Genomic DNA, 22,000 nt, shown 5'->3' on the forward strand with positions numbered 1-22,000 from the left:
TGAGATGGACAGGTGAAAGGCACTATATAAGTGCCAAGTATTTTTATCTATCTACATCTTGCTGAGTGAACAAATCTTTTTAATGCCCATTGTAATGACACAGTTGTTCCATATGGTGGACTTTAGATGCATAAAAAAATCCAGAGTTAGTACATTCCCTGGAGAGAACCAGATTGTCCAGGTGTGCCATATTTTAAACTCAGGGTACAACTATGAGACACAGCTTTTCAAAATTCAGCCTCAAATAGCAACTCAGATGAAGTAAGTTTTTCCATTTACAACCCTCTCTTTGATTAGTGAAACAAAACCATGCCAGCACCTACTAAACAGGAGATCCCAATAATTTTATGGTATTTTCTTCATATATGGTTACAGACTCTTTATAAGCCAGAGGTAAGCTAACTTTTGCTAAGAGGAAGTTCCTGGGAGCTAAATTACTGAGATTATATTATTTGCATATTTTTTTCTGGAATTTGATAAAGACTCAGACTGGGCTTGTTTCTGGTGATTCCAAGAAGGTGGTGTTCCTCAGAGATCTTTGGTGGCATCTTTTAAGTCTTTGTGGATTATGTTCAGAGTTCCTCATGCCATTGGCAGATAGAACAACTAGACACATTCAACAAAGCAGTACATTTAGAAATCTGATGTTAGGGGGCCAACGAGTGGCACAGCGAGTTCAGCCACTGCCCGCGATGCTGGTATCCCATATGAGCACTGATCTGAGTTGATTCCTGGCTACTCCACTTCCAATGCAGGTCCCTGCTAATGCACCTGGGAAATCAGAGGAAGATCACTCAAATACTTGGTCCCTCCACTTAGGAGACTGGATGAAACTCCTGGCTCCTGGCTTCTGCCTGGTACAACCCTGTCTTGTGACCATTTAGGGAGTGAACTAGTGGATGGAAGATTCCCTCTCTCTCTCTCTCTCTCTCTCCCTCCCTCAAACCCTCCCTCAATGGCTCCTTCAATCCCTCCCTTTGTAACTCTGCCTTTCAAATAAATACAATGACTCTTAAAAAATTTAAAAAAAGGAAAATAACTTGATGTCAGGGCAGGTGTTTGGCATAGTGGTTAGAAACCACCAGGGATACACACATCCCATATTGGAGTGCCTGGGTTCAAGTCCTGGCTCCACTCCTGATTTCAACTAATGTTCTCCCTGGGTGATGACTCCCAGAGGTGATGACTCAAGTAGCTTGTCCCTGCCACCTAGGAAGACGGGGATTGGGTTCTCAGCAACTGGCATTTTCCTGGCCCAGCCCTAGAGATTGTAAGTATTCTGTGGAATAAAACAGTTAATGGAAGATCTCTGTCTGCATCTCTATTTGTCTCTCAGATAAATAAATAAAAGTTTTATAAAAATAGATTTATTGGAAGACTAGATTCTTACTGAGTCAGATTCCTTTTCTCATTTTACTGAGTATTTACTGTTGAAGTAGATCTTCCTTCTCCTAAATGATCAAGTATTTCTCTTGTAAAATAACTCATGCATGTGGCATCTTCAAGAAGTCTGCTTGTTGTGGTACCTAGGACTGGAAGACAAAAGTCTGAGTGAGAAGGTGAAACAAAGATGCTTGCTTCCTGGTGTGCTGGTGGAAGTGTCTGCCTGGCCTAGTGAGTTTTCTCACCAAGTCTGCTCCACTAGATAAGGTAGTCATAATGAGGCCCTCGTGGATCCTAATGACCCCAGAGCATATGCAGTCAATATTCTCTACCTAGGCTTCCTTCCGAGTCTTCCACGCAGAAAAGACTGGTGGAAAGAGGTCAGGCTTTGAAATATCATTCACTGCACCTAATTTCTTATCCTGGTTCTCAGCTGGAAGAAAAAAAGATCTGTAAGTTCCTTTTAAAAAAATTTCCAGAATTCTTTAAGAGATAAGCTTAATGCCCAGCAATTTTAAAAACATTTAAACTCAGGTAGCACACATTGGCCAAAGGTAAAAAGGCTTTAGAATAGAAATGATGCTTATTAATTTTATAAAATAGAAGGCCAGGCCTATTTTTCTTTCTCTAGCATGATTTCTCTTGCAATTTCTGTATTTAACAGCAGTGATTTGGAAGTTAAGTTGTATCTGTTACCAATGTGATATATAGCTTGGAAGGACGAGTGATGGGTGAAGTCTTTACTCTAGGTAATGTTCCGTGGGTTTTTCAAGTCACTTGTTTTTATTTAAGAGGAGAGATATGAAAGTTATTGCAAACTGTGAAGGGAGAGACAGTAAAAAACAATTTAAGAAGGAGAAAAAGGGGAGGGAAGCTTCCTGGCAATACACCATTTGCAAAGTCACAATGAACACCCCAACAAATGTATAGTGCAGCCAGACTTTCTTCTCAGTTGGCACAGGTAATTGTTCGGAACACACATGTGCTGAGGCTTGGATTTTGGTTCTGCTTGACATATCATCTGCTCTTGGACACCCCAGCATAATTTCTTCCTATGATCTTCACCAGTTCACTGTATGAGTTCCAGTATCACTTCTCAAAATACTGGGCTACCTGCTTTATCTTGCATCAGTTTCAGCTTCATTGGTCCACCTTTGGGAGAATAAAGCACTGGGTCTACTGGCAACAATCAGGTCTTATTCATATGCCTGAGGTCCCATTTCTTCTCTTTGTAGATAGCAAGTGAGCTGACCTTGAGAAATTCCTTGGTATTTAGGTGGTAGATTAAATTCTTGTGAAATATCAACTGGGGATTCCCTCTCCTCCTAAAACTGCAGATTCATCAGCCTTTGTCTTAATTTTCAGAGACTCAGATCATTTTCTGTACTGGACTCTGACTCACTGATAATTGATTCATCTGTCACTAACACCTCCCCTTCTGGCTCTCTGTGCTGCACTTTCCATTATTGGATTCTGTAGTCATTGGGAGGCTTCTGAGACCATTTCTGAAATGCCGTTGACTTCTCCATGTGGGTACTGCCACTTCACAGGAAGAGCATGTTGCTTCCTTGGGGTTACTGACACTTCACCGTAGGGATCATATTTGATAGATCGGGCTTCTCTCCTGACATCTCTCTCACTCTGCCCTGCACAGATACTGGTAAAGCCTGTGGCAGCTGGATCCACATTGGCTTCTTTTTCAGGTCCCATGTGTTCCTTCGTGGCTTCACCTACACTATAGGACCATCTTTTTTCTGCCAGCAAAATTGATTCTAGTGAGAAAATCTTTGTCTCCAGGTTCTATTTCCAATGTGAAATGTAATCATTGATACTTTTCATCAATTAGGCTAACTTCTATTGGATCATCTTATTTCAATGTATTTTTATTGGTATTAGTATTACAGTTAAAATGAGAAAACAGGTCCCACTTCTCCATGTCCTGTGGCCCAGCCAGTAAGGATTTTCCCGTTTCCTGAGTTCCTTTGTATATGTACTTATCTGTGCACAATTTATAGGTATCTTATACTTCATCTAAACCTTCATTCAGATAGCATGTTGTGAGTTTTAAGAGGTATGAAATGATGTTTTAACACAAATTCAGGAACTGTGAGGGTTAAGTGAATGAATACAACTGCTGAGAGCCAAGAGAAAGAGCAGAGTATATTTAATGATCATGGGTCCCTACCCTGAGCCTCAGCTTTGGAATTGTAGCCCAGTGAATAGGTTGATGAACTCTGGGAGTCTGTGACTGGGACCATGGAGCCAACACTGACAAGTGTTCCAATTTAAAAAGAGAAGCCAGAAGTCTGAATCTATATGCAAAATATCTTGATCTTTAAATTGTGGAAACTAATTCCCTCTCCATATCTCTACTCCCCACTTAATGCTTCCTTCACATTAGAAACAGGTGAAAGTCTCATACAATTCTAGAAACTGTAATCTCTCTTGAACTACCATGAAATAATTCTTGTATCCCAGGTTCTGATGACGTTTTCCCTGTCAGAGTTTCTATTCTGAATTATTCTTTATGTGTTTACTACCTGGCTATCTTAAAAGTCTCAGATATTTAGTCTTGAACATTTATAATGAATGTATAAATGTGGTAACTTTTCCACAGTCATCCTTTTTTTTTCAAAAAAATTTTAATTTTATTTAATTTATATAAGCTTCATATCTTTTATATATACAGATTTAGGAACATAGTGACACTGCCCACCCGACCCTACCTTCCCTCCTGTCCATGCTCCAACACTTCCTCTCCCTCCCTCTCGCATTCCCACTATTAATTTTTGCAAAGATCTATTTTCAGTATACTTAATGATCAGATAGTTAACCCTACTCTAAGTAAAAGAGCTAAACAAATGGTATTAAGAGCAAAATAACAAAAACAAAACAAAACACCATTCTTCAATGGAAGAGACAAGGGTTATAAACAATCATTGAATCCCAAAATGTCTATTTCACTCCAATATATTACATTTTAGATACTCTATTAGCTGTCTTGGATCAGAGAAAACATGATAGCTGTCATTTTGGGACTGGCTTATTTCACTAAGCACAATGGTTTCCAGTCGTGTTCATCTTGTTGCAAAAGACAGGATTTCTTTTTTTTTTTTTTTTTTTTTTTACAGCTGAGTAGTACTCCATAGTGTATATATACACCATAATTTCTTTATCTAGTCAACAGTTGATGGGCATCTGGGTTGATTCCATATCTCAGCTATTGTGAATTGTGCTGCAGTGGACATGGGGGTACAGATAACTCTTTCATATACTGTTCATATACTGATTTCTTTTGGTTTGAGTAAGTTCCCAGGAGTGGGATGGCTGGGTCATGTGGTATGTCTATATTCAGATTTCTGAGGTATCTCCATACTGTCTTTCACAGTGGCTGCACCAGTTTACATTCTCACTGACAGTAAAATCCCAATTTCTTACCCACTACAGAATTAACATCTTGTTTTTGGTGGCCATCAAGTCTATTGTCACTGCCGAAACCCCTCCCTGACTCTTCCCTGATGTGCAGAATGTGTATTACTGCTCTTCCTGGTGATGTTCTGTCCTCTCACCTGTGGTCTGCTGTCCAGGATTGGCCCTGGATTCTCCCTTTACCTACATGAGTATTAGCTTCTCTCGCCTTTCTGTGCCTGACTTCTAAAGGGATGTGCTCCCGTAAAGTTTCATTCTTGAGTTTTTAACTTCTTCTTAGACATCCCCATGTAGACATGTCAGCAGCACCATAGAGTCACTACAAAAATATATATAAATTTGAACTAATCCCTTCCCTGCCCATTTGCCTCTAGGGTACAGTTAGCAAAAGAGAATCACATTAATTTTATTAACAAAGATAACTTAAGCTAAAAAAAAAAAAACCAGGTATTAGGGGCATTGAAAATGGGCTGCAAGGACAATGAGGTAACAAAGAGACAGTAACCACAGGAAGCAGCTGCCCTGGGGCTGAGACGCAAGAGGAAGAGGTTGTGATTGTTAGAACCTAGGGACCCAGAGACAAGCCTTTCCAAAGCCAGGATATGGAGCCTTGGGAAGACCTCCCTTTGGCATCTTGAAAGACGTGCTATCTGAGACTGGTTTTAGGAGTGTGGGTAATATCTAGAATCTGGAAATACCTGCTACTTCCAACATGAAGGGTTCTTGCTGAGGGTATACGGCAAGTGAACAGCAGGAAGCATCACCGTTCTGCCTCTTCAGGTTTTCCATCTCTCTCTCTCTCTCTCTCTCTCTTTCTCTCTGCCTCTCTCTCTCTTTTTTTAAGATTTATTTATTTTATTTGTAAGTCAGAGTTACACAGAGAGAGGAGAGGCAGAGAGAGAGAGAGAGAGAGAGAGAGAGAGAGACGGAGAGAGAGAGAGAGAGAGAGAGAGAGAGGTCTTCCATCCAATGGTTCACTCCCCAGATGGCCTCAACAGCCAGAGCTGCGCCAATCCGAAGCCAGGAGCCAGGAGCTTCTTCCGTGTCTCCCACGTGGGCGCAGGGGCCCAAGTACTTGGGCTACCTTCCATTGGTTTCCCAGGCTGTAGCAGAGAGCTGGATCAGAAGAGGAGCAGCCGGGTCTCGAACTGGCCCCCATATGGGATGCCAGTGCTTCAGGTCAGGGCGTTAACCTGCTGTGCTACAGCGCCAGCCCCTCCATCTCTTTCTTTCTTTCTTTCTTTTTTTTTTTTATTAAACTTTTATTTAATGAATATAAATTACCAAAGTACAACTTTATGGGTTACAATGGCTTCCCCCTCCCAAAACTTCCCTCCCACCCACAACCCTCCCCTTTCCCGCTCCTTCTCCCCTTCCAATCACATCATGATTCATTTTCAATTCTCTTTATATACAGAAGATCAGTTTAGTATATATTAGGTAATGATTTCAACAGTTTGCCCCCATATAACAACACAAAGTGAAAAAAAATACTGTTGGAGTACTAGTCATAGCATTAAATAAGAGTGTACAGCACGTTAAAGACAGAGATCCTACATAATATTTTTTTAAAAAAATTAATTAATTTTCTATGCCATTTCCAATTAACACCAGGTTTTTTTTTTCATTTCCAATTCTCTTTATATACAGAAGATCAATTCAGTATATAATTAGTAAAGATCTCATCAGTTTGTACCCACGCAGAAACACAAAGTGTAAAAATACTGTTTCAGTACTAGTTATAGCATCACTTCACATTGGACAACACATTAAGGACAGATCCCACATGGGATGTAAGTACACAGTGACTCCTGTTGCTGACTTAACAATTTGACACTCCTGTTCATGGCATCAGTAATCTCCCTAGGCTCTAGTCATGAGTTGCCAGGGCCCTCCATCTCTTTCTATCACCACCACTGGGGGAACATGGTAAGAAGCCGGTCAGCAAAGAGCGGATGTTTATATAGTCTGGTCTCTACCACCCCCACAATGAATATAGAAAAGTGGATTTGGAGCTGAAAGCTATGCTGCATCTTCCATACCTTTGTTGAAGGCTCCACCATCATCCATGCCCTGACGACTTCTGCATTCACCTCTAAGAGATGCCTTTCTCTTCCAGTGACACTATCCTTGTTTAGACCTTTATTCCTCTTACTGAATCCATTTCTGAAGCTTACTAATGATTTCTTCTCTCCTCCTGTCTTATTTATGGTTAATCTAGATTAATCTCTACAACCACCGCCCTTTTTGTGACTCTGCTGCTACTAAGATTAAGTCAAAATCTTGGCATGGCTTTCAAGGCTTTTACATTCTCAGGCATCTTTTCAGACTCACCTAGAAGATGTGAGGTGATGGCCATGTTAATTTACTTGGCTATCCTAACCATTGTGTACAAGTATATATAGTTTCTATGTATCAAAACATCATGTTGTACACCTTAAAAAATGGATTACCCTAACAGTGCCTTGTTTCCATAATCTTTGTATACCTGGTTCTACCCATGATTTCCAACTCACCAAAGGCATCTGGATTTTCTTGTCTCTGTGCTTCTGGTCATCTAGCCTCTAACCTGAATGCTTTTCTTGTGTTCACCTGATGCCTCCAAACCTACCTTCAACACCCTCCGCCTCTGTAAAGAAACCTTTGGAAATGTCATAGGCTGAGTACAGCTCATTGAAACACTGCCTGGAACCCAGTAAGCACCTTGTTAGTCTGCAAGTTGCCATTATATTTTCTGCAGAGCAGAAATTTTGAATTATAACAAAAATTTTAAATTAAATGCGTCTTTGGAAGCAAAAAGAAAATGTAATTTTACTTTTTCACATTTCCTCAGGAAAAGAAAAAGATAAAGGCAGAAAATATAAAACATATCACTAAAAGGATCATTGTCATCAATTTTTCTCTGGCAGGAAATCAGTGAATGCACACACACATGCAGTGTGTGTATATATATATATTTAATGTATATTAACATATATTTAAATGTAAAGAGAGCACCTAACTTAGAAAAAGGGGAAGTTTACAGAAACCTGAGCCACAGACTTTATAGCTTGAAGTGAGAATATATTTAAAGGAAATATTGCTGGGAGGAAGAGTAGATGTAGAAGAATGGACATATTAAACAGAAGTTAAATAATACAGACATAAACATGATTATTTAAAAAGAGGTAGTGATGGGCATTTGGCATAGTGGTTAAGAACCTGTTTGGGGGCTGGCACCTCGGCTCAATAGGCTAATCCTCCGCCTACGGCACCAGCACACCGGGTTCTAGTCCTGGTCAGGGCGCTGGATTCTGTCCCGGTTGCCCCTCTTCCAGGCCAGCTCTCTGCTGTGGCCCGGGAGTGCAGTGGAGGATGGCCCAAGTGCTTGGGCCCTGCACCCCATGGGAGACCAGGAGAAGCACCTGGCTCCTGCCATTGGATCAGCGCAGTGTGCCAGCCGCAGTGCGCCGGCTGTGGCGGCCATTGGAGGGTGAACCAACGGCAAAGGAAGACCTTTCTCTCTCTCTTTTTCTCTCCCTCTCTCTCTCTCTCTCTCGCTCACTGTCCACTCTGCCTGTCAAAAAAAAAAAAAAAAAAAAAAAAAAAAAAAAAAAAAAAGAACCTGTTTGGGATACCCACACCCCATGTTGGAGTGCTTGGTTTTGAGTCTCAGCTCTGATTCTAATTCCAGTCTCCTGCCAATGAACACCCTGGGAAAAACTGGTGATGGCTAAAGCAATTGCATCCCTGCCCCTCACCCCGCAATGTGGGATACCTGGGTTGAGTTCCCGGTTTCTGGCTTTGGCCTTGTTCAGCACCAAGACATTTAGGGAGTGAATCAGCAGATGGGAGATCTCTCTCTCTCTCTCTCTCTCTCTCTCTGCCTTTAAAATAAAATAAAATGAATGAATGTATAATTTTTAAAAGTGCTAAAGCATTCTGAGAAGAAAAAAATTATTGGGCATGAAATAGCTTTTGCAATAAAGCTTGTAAAAAGATAATCCAAAAATACATTGGAAGGAAGAGAAAGACATTGAACATATTTTGAATGACAAGACTGAATAAGGGAAAATAAGTTTAAAAACCTCACAAATAGCCATGTTTTGCCTAAGATGTCTTCAAAATCATAGAATTCAGGAAATAAAATAGAAAATGTCTTAAAATGGCTTGTGAGGTTGGAGTTAGGGGTTTGATATGCAAAGTCTACCTCTTAGAAGAGTGATAATGAAGATGATAAAAATGCTAAATTTTGTTGCACACTTAGTATGTGCAAGGCATTCAATTGATTAAACTACCCTTTTATGAACTCATTTGATTTATAAACCTCTTCCCCATGAAACCTGCACTTCACTATTCCCCTTTTACCTCTGAGGAACCTGAGGACAAAAAGTTTTAGTCATATTGCCCAGCTGATGTGTGTTGGATCTAGAATTTAAATCACTTAATCTGAATCCAGCATCCATGCTATTGGCCCCAGACAGGACCGTAAAATGGAGATTCAAAGAGAGGACTGATCCTAAAATCAGTGAATTTATTCACAGAGGAAGTCAGCCTTTTCTAGAGGTTTCTAACGTAACTTTGAAATAGAATCAGGGTCATGGGGCAGGGGGAATAGACAAAGGTGATGACACAAGCCCTATTAACTGGTTTGGTACAGAAAGGGGAAGAGAAGACTCCTTGGTCCTGAGAGTTCCACCTGAACAATGCTGCCTTCAGTTCAAATCATTGCTGAATGAAGGGGAGGGGTCCTGTGATCAAAGGCTCTTCAGAGAGAGACATAGAGTGGCAGCCGCAGGCTCTTCCCTGTCCCCTGAAGTTCACTGCACTGCGTTTAATAATTGCCTCCCATTATTGCCTGACTGTCCTTTCCAAATGCATCCACCTGATTGGGATGGATTTGGTCTGGGAATATCTGTTCCACCCTATTAGCCAGCACCTTTCCTGAGATTTCTCTGTCTACATTTATTAAGAAGATTGGGTGATAATTCAGACCGGGTTCTGGTTCTCCTCTCAGTTTAAGACTTACAATGATTAGTGCTGATCTTAGGCCCCAAAGTCAGTGTTTCATTTTCAGTTCATCTTGCCTCTTAGTAGCAGAGGCAAGGCTACCTAGTTTTGGGGTGTGAAACCAACTTGTCAAACACCAGGAGTCTTGGTGCAGGTCAGAGAGTGGGGAGTTCTAGGGGCATATTTTCTTCTTTTCATTTTGATCTTGTCCTCTGAAAGAATGTATTGCAGGCTAAGCTTGAAGCCTCTGTCACTCCTATGCAGGCCTTTAGAGACAAGCCCATAGAGCCTGAAGACGGAGTATCAGTGACTTTTCTGGACACAACTTGTTGTTTTAGGAGAGCCTTTCTCCTTCATTAAGTTAATGATAAAACAAAAGATCAGAGGGGCTTGGCAGTTGATGACAGTTCAAAGACCCACATCACTTATTACAGTACCTGGCTGGAAGTATCCCAGCTTCTCTTTCAACCCATCTTTCTGCTAATGTGCATTGTAGGAAGCAGCAGGTGATGGCCTAAATGCTCACACAATGGGACTTCTTTAAGAAGGAATATAGAGCAATGTTACTGTATTACTCTCCAACTTGTGTAATTCCTGAGAGACTAACTAGAAAAGTAAGCTTGGTGAGAGAAGTTGGTGTGCTTGATCTAGAAATACCTTTGGCAGTTTAATTGTAACTTTGATAGTAGGATTCTACTTCTTGATTTCTTAAATATGTTAGAATTATCAGTGGGATGTATGTAATCCTACATAATGTAAAAGTCATATTTAATTAAATTAATGTAACTGAAATAGTTCAGTTGGCTTAACGTGTTCATTTTCTCTAACTGAATATCAGCTTACACTAAAAATTTTATTAATCACAGTAATGAGAATTTTTATATTAAATATATATATTACATTTAGTTTAAACGTTAATAGTCTACATTATTTTAATAAATTGCGCTAAGGGAGTATATATGGAATAAGTCTCTCATGCAGATTTTATTGGTTGCTGCATAGTTAATAGACACTAATGTGATCAGAGCCTGGATGTGATCATAAGATCAGTACTTAAAATGATTGAAATATAAATTAGGAGCTGGAATAATTGTTTGTTAGAAGCTCAGATAATAACTGTTTGGTAATGCACTGAGGGTCGAAGATATAAAACATTCAAATGTGCACCAGTAGCAGGCAAAAGAAACCCTTTGAGGCAGACAAAGGCAATGGATATTTTCTACTAAATGCTCTCGCTCTTTCTCTCCACTGAGACTCAACATGCACCTCTGCCTTCCCTTAACTTGCTCCCTCTGTGTTTCTCAGTGAGCCTTCTACCCAGCAGCTAGACCTGGTTCTTTCTCCTTAGCTTCTTCTTTTTTAAAAGATTTATTTTTTATTTATTTGAAAGGCAGTGTTTCAGAGAGAGAGGGGGAGAGAGAGAGAGAGAGGTCTTCCATCTACTGCTTCACTTCCCAAAATGCTGCAACAACCAGGGCTGGGCCAGGCCAAAGCCAGGAGCCCAGAACTTCATCCAGGTCCCTTACATGGGTGCAGAGACCCAAGCTCTTGGGTCATCTTCCACTGCTTTCTCAGGTGCATTAGCAGGGAGGTGGATCAGAAGTAGAGCAGCTTATTCTCAAACTGGCGCCCATGTGGGATGTGGGTGCTGCAGCAGCGGCTTATTCCACTATGCCACAATGAAAGATCCTCTGCTTTGCTTCTTTACTCATAATCTGTAAATTATTCCTGTTGGTGACAAGCACTGTGCCCTTATCTTTCCATTAGCATATTTGATTCTTTGAAGACTCATAGCAAAGTTATCCTTGCTTCCTGTGGGCTGAAATGTTCCTTCTTCTATGCCAAGGGTTGGCCAAATGGTATAATCAGTGCTAAGTAGTTTAAGATAAGTGAACAATACAAACCTCATTGAAATGACTCAACTCTGCCCTTATAGGCACAACAAGCAAATATAACACAATAATAGTTCACTACTGGGTATGGCTGTGTTCCAACAAAACTTTACAAAAACAAACATCAAGCCAAATCTGCTTTACTTGCCACTTCCTGTGTCAAATGTCTTTCTGACCTAAAGTTGTGTTTAGCTTTTTCTCTTAAAGGAAATTCTCCATTGAAATGTCTTCCTCAGCAATGGGGCTGTAATGAATTTCTTAAACCTGTTTGCTTCTGTGCTGCCTGACAAAGTAAAATTGGTGATTGCTAATAAAATAGAAGCAATCTAGACTCCATTTCCCAATAGACCAGGAGGCTAATTAAAAAAGAATGCATTGTGTTTAAGAGATGTAATAAATTTTTCTGTCTTATGCAGCTATTAAGACTTCTTCCAGATAGGATTTGATGATGATCAAATTTAGTTCTTCAGAAAAAATTTTGGATAATCTCTATAGAGAATTTTTTTATTTTGACTTTTGGTTTTCTTCAAAATTCTTGGTAGAACAATTGGCAATCCATTTACTTTTGTTTGGAGCCCTTGCTGGCTTTCTAACCTTTCCACTCCAATTAATTCACCTGCCTCCTTTCCCTTTTAGGATGTTTTCTTTAGTTATTTATCTTGGTGGTTTGACTGGGAGAGTTCAGGCATGTTTTCCAAGGAGGGTTTCTGGTGCATATGAGCAATGTTTCCTCTCAATCTCTTTAATACATTCCTTAAGGAAGTTGGAGATTTTTGACAGCGATTTTTGAATAAAGGGCCTCTGATTCCCTTTTCGTCCATTGCTCTGGAAACCATATAATTTTAACATTGTTTCCTCTTCCTCTCTTAACCAGGTCAGCTATTTCAACTTTTGACTTCAATTATTCATTTTTAATGCATGTATATGTTAAATTCATTAATTTCTACTAAATTCCCTTAATTTACTCACTATTGGCTAAACACTTGTGAAAGATAATGTGATGGAGATAATCATTACCCTAAAATACAAGTTTGCATGTGATACACACCTAAAAAAATAGCACAAAGGAAGTTAATAAAGGAGGCAAAGGCCTTTGTTCTCTGGGGTTAGTATGTAATATTGGACATTGGTTGATTTTGCTGTACAGTAGCTGCACTCTTTTGTGTAACGATAGTACCCTATAGAGCTCTAACCTGTTTTACCATACTTCTTCACCTTCAGTCCATGTACCGACTATCATACTACTGACTTTATTCCCAAACCAGTCAAATGCTCCAAGTCCACCCGCCCAACCAGCAACCATAAAATCCTAACTTGGGTCCCATATGTTCTTTTATGTGCCATCCCAAAGGCAGTTTCTCACTTCTGGTGACTGAGTTTTTATGACAAAGTGAGGTTAAAACTGTTGTGCACCACCTCGCAGATGCTCAAATGTAGCCAACAGGAAGAAGAGAGTTGGATTCCACTGACCTCATATGAAGTCTATATCAATGTGGAACTGAGGTTCAGCTAGATTTTTAAGCTACCTGAACTATAGATTTCTTTTTAGCTTAAGATAGTTTAAGAAGGTATTTTTGTCAATTGCAACATATGGTAGGGGGGCTCGGAAAATATGATAATATTTTATAGGTAAAGATGAGGTTGTAGTTTCCAAACATTTTCCATTTACAAACATATTTCTGCATTTGACAGTGTTGAACATAGTTCGCAAGTTGGGATAAAACACTGATTCATCTCCCTCTGACCCTCCTTCTCTCTGTGTGTATCCCTGACATTCTAATAAATAAATAAATCTCTAAAAAAGGGGGGGGGGGGCTGGCGTAGCGGGTAAAGCCGCCACCTGCAGTGCTGGTATCCCATATGGGTGCCGGTTTGAGTCCCAGCTGTTCCACTTCTGATCCAGCTCTGCTATGGCTTGGGAAAGCAGAAGATGGCCCAAGTCCTTGGGCCCCTACACCTGCATGGGAGACACAGAGGAAACTCCTGGCTCCTGGCTTCGGATCGGCTCAACTCCGGCTGGTGCAGCCAACTGGGGAGTGAACCATTGGATGGAAGACCTCTCTCTCTCTCTCTACCTCTCCTTTCTCTCTGTGTAATTCTGACTTTCAAATAAATAAATAAATCTTATAAAAAAAAAACACTGATTCAAAAGATGTGCTGTTGAAGTACTCACTGTGATCATTTAATCTACCACATTACCCACATGTGCTGGAATCATTTTAGGAATCTCAAACAGCTAAAACTAAAGGGCACCTCCGAGCACTTTACCACATTTCCCTGTGTAGCTTACTTTCCCTGGTGACATCACCACGGGCAAACTACATTGTACCCCAAGGTCTCTATAGATAGTTTACTGTTTCACCAGGCATTTCTATGCTTCCAGAAAATCACTATTTTGACCCCCCCCCCCCATAAATATATGGGAGGTGGGAAGGAAGTTAACATTTTGGAAATGGACTGTCTGTCTTGATTTATAAATTAATTAATTTGATTTTGCTGTAGAGCTAGAAGGAAATTACCATTATTTTCTTTTTTTAAAAGAAGATCTATTTATTTTTTACTTGAGAGTCAGAGGTACACAGAGAGAGGAGAAGCAGAGAGAGAGAGAGAGAAAGAGAGATCTTCCATCCAATGGTTTATTCCCCAATTGGCCGCAAAGGTTGGAACTGCGTTGATCTAAAGCCAGGAGCCAAGAGCTTCTTCCAGGTCTCCCATGTGAGTGCAGGGGCCCAAGGACTTGGGCCATCTTCTACTGCTTTCCCAGGCCATAGCAGAGAGCTGGATTGGAAGTGGAGCAGCCAGGACTCAAACCAGTACCCATATGGGATGCCGGCACTTCAGGGCAGGGCGTTAACCAGCTGTGCCACAGTGCCGGCCCCCACCATTATTTTCTTAAGGAAAAAAAATGGGGGAGGACTAGTGGATATCTCCAGCATTTTCACCTCTTCAAGCACTTCCTGGGCTCCACAGAGCTGGATCCCAGATTCTGCCAACATTCTTCAGAGTGCTGTTCACAGCTGGATTCTTGGTCAGCTCTGACACCATACAGGTTTTTCTACTAACAGCACTTTCAAAGAACATATTCAAAGTCAGCACTTCTACTCTCCCCTCATTGATGTATTGAAGCATTGTCCCTTAATGAGACAACTCAAGGGACCCAGTGCATCTGCCCAGTAAAGCCCAAATAGAGGTACTCAGACAAGCCATCAGTTGCCCCTCATTCTTCCAACTTTGTAGTCATACACACCAAACTCCTAAATCAGTTCTCAATGTCTTGTGATTTGCCAGGAGAGTCACATAAAGTGAACTTGGGTGGTTAACAGCCTGGACTTGGAATAGGAAGGAACTGGATTTGAACCCAGGTTCTGACATTTAATAACTATTATTACTAGAAATTTCTGAAGCCTAATATCCTCATGCACAAAAGAGGGACAAGTAATATTCTATGGATTTTTTGATGACCAAGTGAAAAATAAAAATAAAGGACCTTAGCATGTAGCATGTTCTTGGCATATAGTGACTATTGTTTCTGTGTGTCCTTGCTTCTGCTATTATGTTTCTGTATCCCATTGAGGTGTGCTTCAGTTAATGAAAATATGACTTATCTTTTTTAAAAAAGATTTTATTTATTTATTTGAGGCAGAGTTGCAGACAGAGAGAGAGGTCTTCTATCAGCTAGTTCACACCCCAATTGACTGCAATGGCCAGAGCTGGGCCAATCTGAAGCCAGGAGCCAGGAACTTCTTCTGGGTCTCCCACGTGGGTGCAGGGGCCAAAGCACCTGGGCCACTGTCCACTCTTTCCCAGGCCATAAACAGAGAGCTAGATGGGAAGAAGAGCAGCTGGGACATGAACCGTGCTGCTGGTGGAGGCTTAGCAAAGTATGCCACAGCACAGGCCCCAATTCAAATGATCTTATGACTTCTGTAATGGATTTCAATATTTTTTATCCCAGTTTTTCAGAGGTGTATAGGGGGATGTGCAGCACCTAACATGTATCCTGAAGATATTCCTGAATTCAGTTGTTGGAATCAAGCAACTACATCTCAAACAACTCAACTCTGTGTTGTTATATTGCCGTAAGCTCCTGGACGGGATGGTGCACAACACCTTGTGCAGTAGAACCTACAAAGATGGATAAATTTCATGGCCAATGCTAGTGTGGTGAAATGTCTGTGGGACCCCAAGGATGAGGATACACAGGGGTTTTAGTCCCAACAGTGACTCTTTCCTGAAAATGGCAGCATACTGTTGCAGTTTGTGCTCTGAGAGTTGAGAGGGACACAAGGTGAGTTATTTCTCTGAAGCAAAGCTACCGTGAGTACTCCAAGTAGTTCCTCTTACTGGACTCTAAGCTGTGATGACTGTGGATCCCTCCTGCAGCTAACATTGCCAGCATAAGGTGTCCACGCAGATGGACTCTGCTGAGGCTCTCCTCTCTACCTTTTCCCCTGCAGTAGAGAGTGCTTCTGGCCATAGGACTGGATTAGCAGTTGCTGATTGGATTTATTCCTCTCTCTATTCAGCCATTCCAGGTCTCCATGTCCTCCAGGGTTCCTAAATCTCCTTTGCTGGGTTCTGGTGTTTCCTCTGGGGTGCTCACCTTGAAATGAAGCTATTTATTTGGTTGTTTTTGCTCTTGTCTGTGGAGGAGAAATTAAACATGAGATTTCTCTATTTGATCATCTTGAAAAAAATCCAGGGCCAATTATTAAGACTTTTCGCTATTGCTCCACAATGTCCACAAGCCATCAAAGGGACATCAAGACCATTTTCTTAAGCCCCATTTGTTCTAAAGGCAGAGAGTTGCTTTTTTTTTTGGACAGGCAAGTTAGACAGTGAGAGAGAGAGAGAGAGAGAGAGAGAGAAAGGTCTTCCTTCTGTTGGTTCACCCCCCAAATGGTCACTACAGCCAGCGCGCTGCGCTGATCCGAAGCCAGGAGCCAGGTGCTTCCTTCCTGTCTCCCACGTGGGTGCAGGGGCCCAAGGACTTGGGCCATCCTCCACTGCCTTCCCGGGCCACAGCAGAGAGCCGGACTGGAAGAGGAGCAACCAGGACAGAATCCGGCATCCCAACCGGGACTAGAACCCAGTGTGCCGGCACCGCAGGTGGAGGATTAGCCAAGTGAGCTCTGGTGCCGGCCGAGAGTTGCTTTTAGAATCGTACATTTAAAATAGCTAGCTCTATAATCTTGACTTTTCTGAAAGATTTTCTGCTGTGCAAGATTTCTTAAACCAGAACTAAGGCAGTCATGTCATCTATATTGCTCAATAAGGAGGAGCACTAATTCAGCACTCTCAGCTCTGATAGCAATAGGGTAGGGATGGGTATGTCTGGAGAGAATGAGCTGTCAGGGTTCCCTGAAATCTTAGAGATCTTATCAGCCTGTCTTTCTTGGTCTTGGTTTTAAACTTGCTCTGAGCTGACTGGGAACTATCATTCACCAAAAGAACTCTGCTAGAATCAAACCCCTGCTGGAAGGCAGGCAGCAGCATCCCTGCTCACTTTATCTCACTATCATGTTATCTTTGGCAGTCAAATGCCAGCCTCAAAAGCATGATGTGTTTCTGAAGATCCTTCTGGGTGGTTTCCAGTTGAGCAACAGTTGAACTGTGGGGGTGATAATACCTTCAAGAAGTGGATTTGAGGCACAGAAAGAGCACATAGATTGATCCTCTGCTGAAAATGTGCTGAATAGGTTGAACGAAAGGGAGGGTCACTTAATAAGTCCAACTCTGTGGTAGATATTGTAGGGCTGGAGGGAAATATTAAGCTCCATTTCTGTCCTTAAGGAACTTGTGTTTGTGTTGGCAAGGGAAGACTAAGGCACATGAAACAACAGGCTAGCTGAGGGAGTATGTGATTAAGTGACAAACGAAGAGTAGAGACAGAAAGTGCTCTGGGGGCCTGGCCCTGGGAGAGATGGTGGAGACCGCCAAGTGTTGACAGGTTTGCAGTGATCTGATGCTTTTGTGAGATGCTTGCCCAGGGTTAGACACACAGTTGTGACTGTGAACGTGGAAATTCCAAAAATCTCAATGATCATTTCATTTTCTCAAGTCCCAGGATGTTGTTAATTGAGGAAATCCCATTGGAAACTTTTCAGGGTCACAGAATAGCATTTTTTTCTTTCTAAGAAACCATTTAGTAAGAGTTTCAACAGCTCCCAAGCTCTAGTAGACTTGTAAGTTTCTAAATGTATGAGATCAGGGTTTGCCTTCCTGCCACTTACTGACCACCTGACCTTGGGCTTATGAAATCTGCTACATTTCACTTTCTCTGCCAAATGACAGTAATGGTACTATCCTTACAAGGTTATTATGAGGATCACAGGAAAGTAACATATCCAAAGTGGTTGGTTCACAGAAGGGGAGTTAGTACAATACAGGTTTATCATGATCACTGTTGGACTGGGAAGAAACATTTTTGAAATGAATATAAAACCACAGAATGTGGGACCTACAAGGGATCACTGTGGTCACTTGGCCCAACTCCTTATTTTAGGCGGGTCTGGAAATAGAGGCTGAGATAAATAATTATTTGCTTGACAGCACACAGATAGCCAGCAATGGAGGTAGGCAAACACCCATTTCTTAACTTCATTCCAAAGCATTTCTGTGGAATATGGCTTCCTATATTGGTTTGAGATAAGATGTTGAGTTCAGCAGTTCTTTCTTTCTGCCTCTTTCTTCTGCTGTCTTCCTCCGGCATTTTCAATACCTACTCTGTGTTAGGTACTTTGTCAGACTGAAAAGTAAGCGGGATGGAGTCCTTGCTGTCAAAGAACTGGTGTCACAGATGACCAATACCCATTATGGCTCTCAGATTCACCTGTGGTGAATGAGGAGGAGGTCAGAAATGGGGGTGGAGGGTCATCAGGTAGGTACAAAGAGGGAAGCAAGCCAGTGCAGTGATTCAAGTTGGGGTAGGAAGATTGAGTTTGGAACTTTGGCTTAACCTTGAGTAAGTTACCAAAACTATTTATCCATAAATGGGGATGATAATAATACTTCCTTTCTATTGTTGTACAGATGAATGAGAATTTAGTACATTAGCTGTATTTATCCAGGAAAGACAACAGCGGTTTTATGTATAGGGGAGAAGAAAATAGCAAAAATAGAATCACAAAATCATAAGAAAAATATCTGATGCTAATTAGTGATTCCATTGCAGTCCTTGGAGGAAAGTCATGCACAACAGTTATTTCTTTGCTTCTCAGGAATGAATTCCAAGACATCGAATTACTCAGAAGATTCAAAGTTACTAAAGCTTTGTCTAAAGAATGAATTTGTTCCCTCACTCCTCTTAGCTTTGTACTCCAGAAGGTGATGTAGCTCAACAAATGTGAGGACATTGGATTTTTTGTAGGGAAATAAAAAGTGGTGAATCTGGACTCCTTTTTTTAAATTAAAAAAAGCTTTTTAATTTTTGCCACACTGTTATTTTTCAAGCCAGTTTCTGATTAGCAGCTTCAACTGAGTATATGAGGTCCCTTGTTCCTTATAGTTCTATTTCAGATCCGTTTTTCACCAGCCCTGTTATTGCACATTCTTTTCAGACTTGCTCTCAATGTAATAATAATACCTACCATTTCCTTTACAGTGATTTATGACTTTATTAAGACTCTTAGATTTCTGTTCAGATTTCTAATCTGTTGACTTGGGTCACTTTGTATGATTTAATTATCGGCAGAGTTTTGCTAAAGGTAGGACACCTGAATTTAATTAATGCACTGTTTGCATATTTCACATCATAAATAATGATGCTCAATAAATTACATCTTATACTAATCCCATAGTACCCCTTATAGGAACTCCCTGCATTTAAATATGTACCATTGATCAAATCCTCATCATCAACACTTATCTAAATTTTCTCCCAGGACCTTTCTAAACACTATAATACTTCTTTTCTTTTCTCCACTTAGAAAATAGGTATATCCAGGGCTTTTGAAAGATTGAGAGCAATGCAAGTTGATTTCTTCTGTGAGATTTCTTTCTCTGGTCATACAAATATTAAGAATCCAGGGGGTTAGTGGCAAGGTCATATTTGTCTAGTTTCTTAATTGCAGATCTCCACAAAGATCACTGTGGATTATAGTGCAGTTGATAGGCAACTGTCCAGAATACGGTTCCTTCAGACTCCACAAATCAATGTCACCACTTTAAGAGAGTATTTCAATTTTACTTTCATCAAAGAGTTAAAAAGCCAGAGCCTTTTAGCATCTCATTTCACCTACACACATAGCCCATTATAACCGCATAAACAAGGATGACAAGTTGAGATTAATGAGAGTCCCCAAGTGACAGAACAATTTAATTGTCAGAAATCATAGGAACTGAACTTTACCAGTGTATTTATACAAGACAGCCACAGTCTAAAAAGTTCACTAATTGATTAAGACCAATAAGTAAGAACTTGGAAAGCAGTTTTCTGGTATACAAGTAACAAATATCTCATAATAGTTAATTGAGGTATTAAGATGCATAAGGGAAGAATATTAGATTGACTAGATAATTGATTCACAATACAAGGTAAATAATTGGCAAGTTCATATTCCTAAGTAAAATATAGCTCAAAGCAACACTGAAAGTACATCAAATAAAGGAAACTGTGTTTGCTAAATGAACTCCCAGCTAATCCAGTATTATAGCTATGTTGCCTCCAGGCTCCATTGGATCCTTGCTTTCAGGCAAAGTAGCTCTCTTACAGGTCCATCAAAGCCAGAATTCTCATCATGGATCCTGCAGTCCTTGCAACTTCAGGGTGTGAGGTTGGAGTGTGATGGTGGTAGGCCAACCAGCCAGACATGCCAAAAGTGAGCTTCATGGCCGGTACTGTGGCATAGCGGATAAAGCCACCACCTGCAATGCTGGCATTCCATATGGGTGCCAGTTCAAGTCCTGGCTGCTCCACTTCTGATCCAGCTCTCTACTATGGCCTGGGAAAGCAGTAGAAGATGGCCCAAGTGCTTGGGCTCCTGCACCTGCGTGAGAGACCAGCAAGAAGCCCCTGGCTCCTGGCTTCATACTGGCTTAGCTCTGTCCATTGAGGTCAGTTGGGGAGTGAACAAGTGGATGGAAGGCCTTTCTCTCTGTGTCTCTCCCTCTCATTGTCTGTAACTCTGCATCTCAAATAAATAAATAAACCTTTAAAAAATAAGTGAGTTTCATTATGGCTGAACCAATAATATAATACCTGATCCTGCATTTGAAAGCTAGGTCTCTGGCAGGCCATGAGCCCAGCTTTGGGAGTCCAGGGTAACTGGTGTAACGTCCCTTACGCTCTGGGCTGACCTTACTAGAAGATTAAAGGAGTCTTTTTTATGTGTTACATGGTTGGGAATCCTCTATACATACATATCTCTGCTTCAATCTGTACTAGATTTTTCTCTATTTATTTTTTTAAGATTTATTTACTTATTTGAAAGAGACAGAGAGAGAGAATGTCTTCCATCCTATGGTTCACTCCCCCAGTGGTCACAATGGCTAGGGCTGAGACAAGCTGAAACCAGGAACCAGAAGCCAGGAGCTTCATCTGGGTCTCTCGGGTAGGTGCCAGGGTCCCAAGCACTTAGAACATCTTATGCTGCTTTTCCCAGCCATTAGCAGGGAACTGGATGAAAAGTGGAGCAACCTGGATTTGAACTGGTGCCCATATGGGATGCTGGCATTACAGGCAGTGGCTTTACTTGCTACACTGCATTGCCAGCCCTGTTCTCCATTTCAAACTGCACCTGTTTAATTCCTCAGATCCTGAGAGTATCACAGATAGCCATCACTAACAGGTTGCAAAAATGAGAGAAAGTCAATGCTGATAGTAGGTATAGGAAAGAAGCTTGGTGGGGATGCTTTGGGAGCCAGGTAAGAAAGTGAGATAGCCAGAGGGAAAAATCTTAATTTAAATTTTGTAGGTTTTTACCTCAGGCCATACTTTCTAGTCCCTAAATTTCCATGTCTCTAATATCTATTTCATGATTTTACTCAATGACAAAGGAAGAGGAGGAGGGAAATAAAAGAGGAAAAACAACAAAGCGGGGGGAGGAGAGGTGGGATAGAGAGGGAGAAGAAAGGAAAAAGTGAGGAAGGAGAGAAGTCATTAAGTAATTTATTGAATGAATTAGTAATTGAGAGCATAAGTTCTAGAACTACCACGGCTCTGGAATTGTCAGCAAATCACTTCATCTTTCATTGCCTCAACTTGTTCATCTGTAAAGTGTGGAGGTAGTAGATTCTTCCTGTTAGGGATGTTGAAGAGTAAAGGAACTCATACAAATCACAGTTTGTAGAGGAGCTCCTGGCACAAA

The 22,000-nt window shown here is 41.0% G+C and overlaps 1 long non-coding RNA gene and 1 pseudogene across 1 annotated transcript in view; both read right to left on the bottom strand.

Moving 5' to 3' along the window:
- LOC133772720 (uncharacterized) overlaps window positions 1–22,000 on the bottom strand; it is a 639,007-nt gene that overhangs the window by 9,961 nt on the left and 607,046 nt on the right. The window lies entirely within an intron of this gene.
- Window positions 2,231–3,138, bottom strand: LOC133772181 (centriolar and ciliogenesis-associated protein HYLS1-like; annotated as a pseudogene).

The sequence above is a fragment of the Lepus europaeus genome, chromosome 13, assembly GCF_033115175.1.
Source record: "Lepus europaeus isolate LE1 chromosome 13, mLepTim1.pri, whole genome shotgun sequence".
Lineage (NCBI taxonomy): Eukaryota > Metazoa > Chordata > Mammalia > Lagomorpha > Leporidae > Lepus > Lepus europaeus.